Source organism: Halyomorpha halys, unplaced genomic scaffold, assembly GCF_000696795.3.
Source record: "Halyomorpha halys isolate HHAL.00 unplaced genomic scaffold, Hhal_1.1 Scaffold1169.1, whole genome shotgun sequence".
In the NCBI taxonomy this organism is placed as follows: Eukaryota; Metazoa; Arthropoda; class Insecta; order Hemiptera; family Pentatomidae; genus Halyomorpha; species Halyomorpha halys.
The window spans coordinates 327,523-333,557 of NW_027116596.1; positions in this window are offsets into that span (position 1 = coordinate 327,523).

Genomic DNA, 6,035 nt, shown 5'->3' on the forward strand with positions numbered 1-6,035 from the left:
TTTTGTTAAATGGAAAATTATTTCCTTCTTTTACCAAGTTAAAACGATATAACAAGTAATATGGCTGAGAGTCTGTTACTAGGTCTGTCAAATGCAGAATGACGTCACGAAATAGACCAGCTGAGCTTGTCACCGTTTTATTTGTTGTCGTGTTAGGTTACTTACTTGTAGTTTGTGTTTTTTTCTTCTTTTGTTTTGGACTTTTTAAAAAATACAATCAGTAGCCAAACTTTTACTTTTCACTCATTTTAGGCATGTTGAAATAAATTACTGTCATCAAAACTTAGAAGTAAACAATAACATCAAACTTTGGAAGGAAAGGTTACTAAACAAGTTGATCAGAAAATCCGCTAGGAGCTCTAATGCATTTATCATTTAACATGATTTTAAATAGGGCTGCTCACATTGCTATACTTATATCATTTAACATGGTAAAACATTTTATATTTAACACAATATCATGAATACCCACAGTGATAAACAACATCCAAAGGAGAGTATTTTTCAGTGGGTAAATAATCATATAGATTATAAATGTACAAATATTCTTAGACGGTAGAAGGTTTCATTAAGCAAGGGCAGATCATCAAGACATTGTCAATAAAGGGCTCGTAAAAAAATAAATAAGCTCTTTGTAAGGGTTTATTTTTTAATTAACTTATTGATGTTTTACAGATAAGGACAATGACGACAGGTCTCCTACTATATTACTTGAAATCCAAACAAGGTTCAGCGATATCTGTCAATCATGTTTGCTAAGAAAGTTGTCCGGAGTCAAGGAAGATTTGAACTTTTAAGCAAACAAAATTCTAGACTTGATATAATATAAGTTTAACCCAAAAGTTTCCTCTTTCATTATTGGGAGCTTGTGTCTCCTCTGAATCTGTAAATGAATGAGAGAAACCAGTCTCTACGTTTTAAAATATCTAAATTTTACTATTTTACATATTTAAGCTATTTGTGATACAGTAGCTATTGGCTCATTTTGTACATTTAGACCATCGTATTTTTCAAACATTTTTCACTAAAATTCATAGACAGAAATTAGTTTACACTTATTTGTAAGTGCAATTTCGTAGACTACAAGAGCGCAGGTCAAGGTTTCAATGAAATAAAATTGGTGAAGGGGTATTCAGAAAGACCTACTAGACTAATATTATAAATATATACAGTTATATGTTTTATTATTATTGTACGTTTTATAAAATAATTTGAGAGTTCACACATTACTGATTATCGGATACAAAACTTATATAAATACATTAAAAGAAGATTGGAATGGATATTTAACGACAAGCATGAAAACCTTTGATCTCCCTTTACGAGTGCAGGGTACTAAAATAAAACTGATGTTTATAAAAAGAACTGAGAGAATCTACTACGAGGAGCTCAAAATAGCACCACGTGAATGACTCCACCTTCGAGTAAACAGCCGTCACTTGTAGATACGAGCCAAGTGTTGGTTCACTGATCCACTAAGCACACTTTTCTTTTTAGTCTAGTAAAATAAACGTAGATCTCGATCTATAAAGCTTATTAAACGCTTTTTATCAACTTTCACTACTATCTATCGAATCTTGTAATCGAACTTCAGCTCAATTCAGATTACTTGGTTTAACTTAAATTTGACGTAAATATATCAACCCAATGAAAATGTAGTATTTACAGTACCATTCAATACCATACAGCAGACCACTAAAGCTGACTACAGGATATCCAATTCTGGTCGAGTCATATTTTGTTTCAGTTCAATAGATACGTTTTAATCAGTAACATGCATCTTGTACCAAGGGCAATAGAACTACGAGATTCTGAACCGGAGACCCATTCATGTTTGGGCTAATTAGGTTTATCATCCCTACCAAGTAGGTAGATTTAGAACGCTCCATGACTTAATTGTTAATCAGTCCTCATCATAAGATCAGCAGTGAAAATCTGCGAAAACCAACATACTATTACGTTTCGTACGGGAAGTTACTAACAATAGGAATGCTCAGATGAAGTCTAGGATTGCAAAACTGTTCAACTTTAAAAGATACTCCTAGACTTTACGTAAATCAATGTGGAACCATCCATATATATAAATAAATACATAAAAATTCTAACAATATACTGATTCATGCCGGAAAAAATACTTAAAAATGCAATTGTACCAGAACGATCCTTCAGTGAAGACGCATAAAAGCACTAAATTTCGAATTTATATCATATTACGCCAGTGTTTTCTAATCATTGCATATTTGTGTACCCATGCTACTGTTGCCAAAAAATTGCATACAAAGACTTTACCTATCGAACAGCTCTAAAAACCTCTTACCTCTCCAACTAACAATCTACCCTAGAGACTTTTCTTCCTAATCTAGTAGTATTAGAATTCAGACTTATACTATCAGTACAAACTAATACTATTAGCCTTGTCGATTTAACTTAATACAATTACGCTGACTTTTTAACTCCTGTAATATCACTAATAATCCTCCCTATTATGAAAAAAATAAGTATTAGTGTAATTAACACATTGTTTCTATAATTGTATTTTGAACTAATACCATTAGCTTTCATTATAAAACAGGGCTAGGCGTACCCAACAAAAGAAGGCGGATTGCTAAAATTTACTTATCATAAGATAAATTTTATCCTCATAAAATGGTTAAAATCTCATCAAACTACGAAAAATTGTATAATATTTTGATATAAATATAATTTAATAAAACCTATAACCAAATTAAAGTTATCACATCAAATAAACAATTCTTTTTTATCCTTCTATGTTGTAAAGCTCAGTGATGTGCGCACCTCCATTTAACCCTTTCCGTAGCACACTTAAGGAAACTAAGTATTAAATTAATACATCAGGGAACATCGGACCAAAAATATCGAGGCTTCTCTCTTCCTAAGATGTTGGTTATCAAATTTTGTTTTGCGATTCATTCATTATGCTCATAATTCCTTCGTGAACCTTAGAGTTTATAATATTTGTGTACATTTTTTTTGTTTTAGTATCATTTCTATTGCCATAAACAAACTCATTATTCATTTTATTATTTCACTGAGTATGAACTTTGTTCATTCCAAAGTGCCTTTTTTTTTTTTACTTGCAAATCATCAAGATCTATTCAAAATAAATTAATAAAAACATAATATGAATTCGTGACATACTGGAAGATTATTGATTGACCGTGTGTATAGGATAAATAGGAATATGGTCCGGGTGCGGCCAAAAAAACTCAAATAGTAAATAATTATACTATTTTTATTGAGCCAACGTTTCGCCCCACGTTGCAGGGCTTCGTCAGGGCTAAAAAAGATACAAACACTTGACATAGTAACAAAAAAAAAAGAAAAAAACATATGTGGAAAATAACAGGGGTATACAATGAAAAGTAAAATATAATAAGAAAAATTAAAGGTTGTAACCCCTTTTCATTTACTGTTTACAACCTTTAATTTTTCTTATTATATTTTACTTTTCATTGTATACCCCTGTTATTTTCCACTTGTTTTTTTTTTTTGTTTTTTTGTAACTATGTTTGTATCTTTTTTAGCCCTGCAACGTGGGGCAAAACGTTGGCTCAATAAAAATAGTATAATCATTTACTATTTGAGTTTTTTTTACCGCACCCGGACCATATTCCATTCATAATATGAATTTCTTTTGTACGAAATATATGACTTGATCTTCATAAAATGAATTTCGACCCCACTGAGTAGATTCGGAAAGGTTACTCATTAATTTAAAATGAAGACGACTATAGTATCCGAAGATGTTCTGCTTAGTTCACAGAACCTTGCAGTGTTAGATTTCCTTCCATGCATTCAATTTGATTTATTAAGTAATATCAGTACTCGAGAAATTAGTTTATTCATTATTTAGATGTTGTTTACTGATTATGTTCTTGTAAACACCATATTAAAGCTTCTTCTTCAATGTATGGGTACTTTCTCTCTTTTCAGAAGAATGGGAACGCAGACAGCGATATAAATATATCGGAGAGGAGGGCGTGGGTCGAGGGTGGCCCAGGTCAGGGGAGTGAGTCACCGCTGACTCAGGGTCTCCCTGTCTGCTAGGGGCGATCTGTCTAGGGGCGTATAAATATAGTTGACTGCAGCTGGGGTAGCTCTCGGCCTCCTGCCAGGGCGGGCTATCTGCGTCAACGCACCGCATCACTCAGCCCAAGTCTGCGCACTCTTGTTTGGGTTAGCTCCAATGGTGAGGAACTGAATGAGTGCCAAGAATAGCAATAAACATCCTAACTAGTGATAACTAACAGGGTCAATCACTACTCAGTTTTATTTAAAATGACTAAACTCATTAAGATGAATGCCTACAACTCTACTCGTTGAAATGAAACGAGTAGGTTGTGACCCAAGTGGTCTAAGAGCAATTCTACTCTCCCCCACCCCTTTGCAGTAGTTAAATTTTATTTCGAAGCGGAGCCACCTAATAAATCTCGACCTTTCACGCTCTAATTATGTTATAGGTTTTCTATAGGTCGGTAACCTATAGGACAACTCGTCCTTCTTGTCCTAGTTAAGAGAATTGGGTATTTAAATCCAATGAACAAAATTATTGACTATTAAATCTTTAATATTTATATCTATTAAACTGTTTTATGCCTTTCGGTAAGCACATACAATAAAAAATAATAAAAAAGTGAATTTATAAATAAATAATAATTTAGAATAAAATATGGTATAATAATATTAAAAAGTAGGTTAAAAAAAATCATAAATAAGTTAAAAACGAATGAATAGGTTAAAAACAAAACGAAGAAATAATATTAAATCTTCTCGGAGCTAATTTCCATGCAGGTGATGATGTATAATGCCCAGGGTGTCCAGAACAATATTTTCGCTCAAGATGGAAGGAAATATTCCCAACACCTAGGTCTTCTACAAAGCTCCTCATTCTATTTAGCATTGTTCCACGATATCCAAACCAGAGGCCCTCTTATGGTAAACTCTCTTAAAATTAGTAGAGATATTGTGTGATGCAAAAGATGAAGTTAAAATTAATTTTTTATCGGTCCAACCTTTACAAAACAAAAATGATAACAAGGTAACCTTGAGAGAACAAAACGAACAATCTGGGACCTTCGGTTTGGAAGGGATTGCAACATTATCTTCACCAATATCGTCCAGTTTCTTAGACCAATTCGGTGCATTTTTTTATATACTTATTTCCTAACAAAATTAGTGGAAATTAAATTAGCTAAAAAATGACCGGCCAAGTAGAAAAAAGGTGATCATCAAATCACTTATAAATTTTTGATTTCTATTGGCGCAGAATTTGGTGCAATAGAACATTTTTGAGTTTTTCTCATAGGGTGCTCATTCTCAAGCTGGAGACTTGTATACTTAGGGATAAGTAATATATGTCATAAAATTATAATAATAAGTCTTTTAGAGACTACGGAATAAACCTGGCAAAACAAAATATTTGTTTTTCAGAGTGAATTAAAGAAACTCCACTAGGGAGGACGATAAAAGTAGCAATTCAAAATTTTAAAATATTCTACAGTTTGGAAACCATAACCTATTTGCGACATTTTTTGATTTTTATAATTTCCTCACCCACCCTAGTATCTCAGTTCCTAACAAACTTGAACAAAAGCGTGGTTTGTTGACCGCAGTTTTGATATCACTAGACTTAATTATTATATTGTGCTCATTCGACGTATAAAGTAATGATGTTCTATTTGTTATATTATATTTTTTCGCTAAGAAGCATAGCAGTGATTGGCTGCGATGGCTGATGATGTTGAAGCGCGATTCCTAGGTTAGGAACGATTCCGGGTTGGGTTCCATATTCCCAGTTAATATTTATTAATGGTTAGTACGAGAAGGCAACCGTAGCCATTAGGGCTGGCAATTGTGATCACTAAGACCAACTTACCGGACTAGTCACCTCACCTTTACCAATACTGGTACCTGAGTTATTGTAGTCCTCGGTAGTATAGCGGTAAGTATACGGTAGTATAGTAGGGGTAAGTATATGGCTACGGTAGGCAACCGTAGCCATTAGGGCTGGCAAT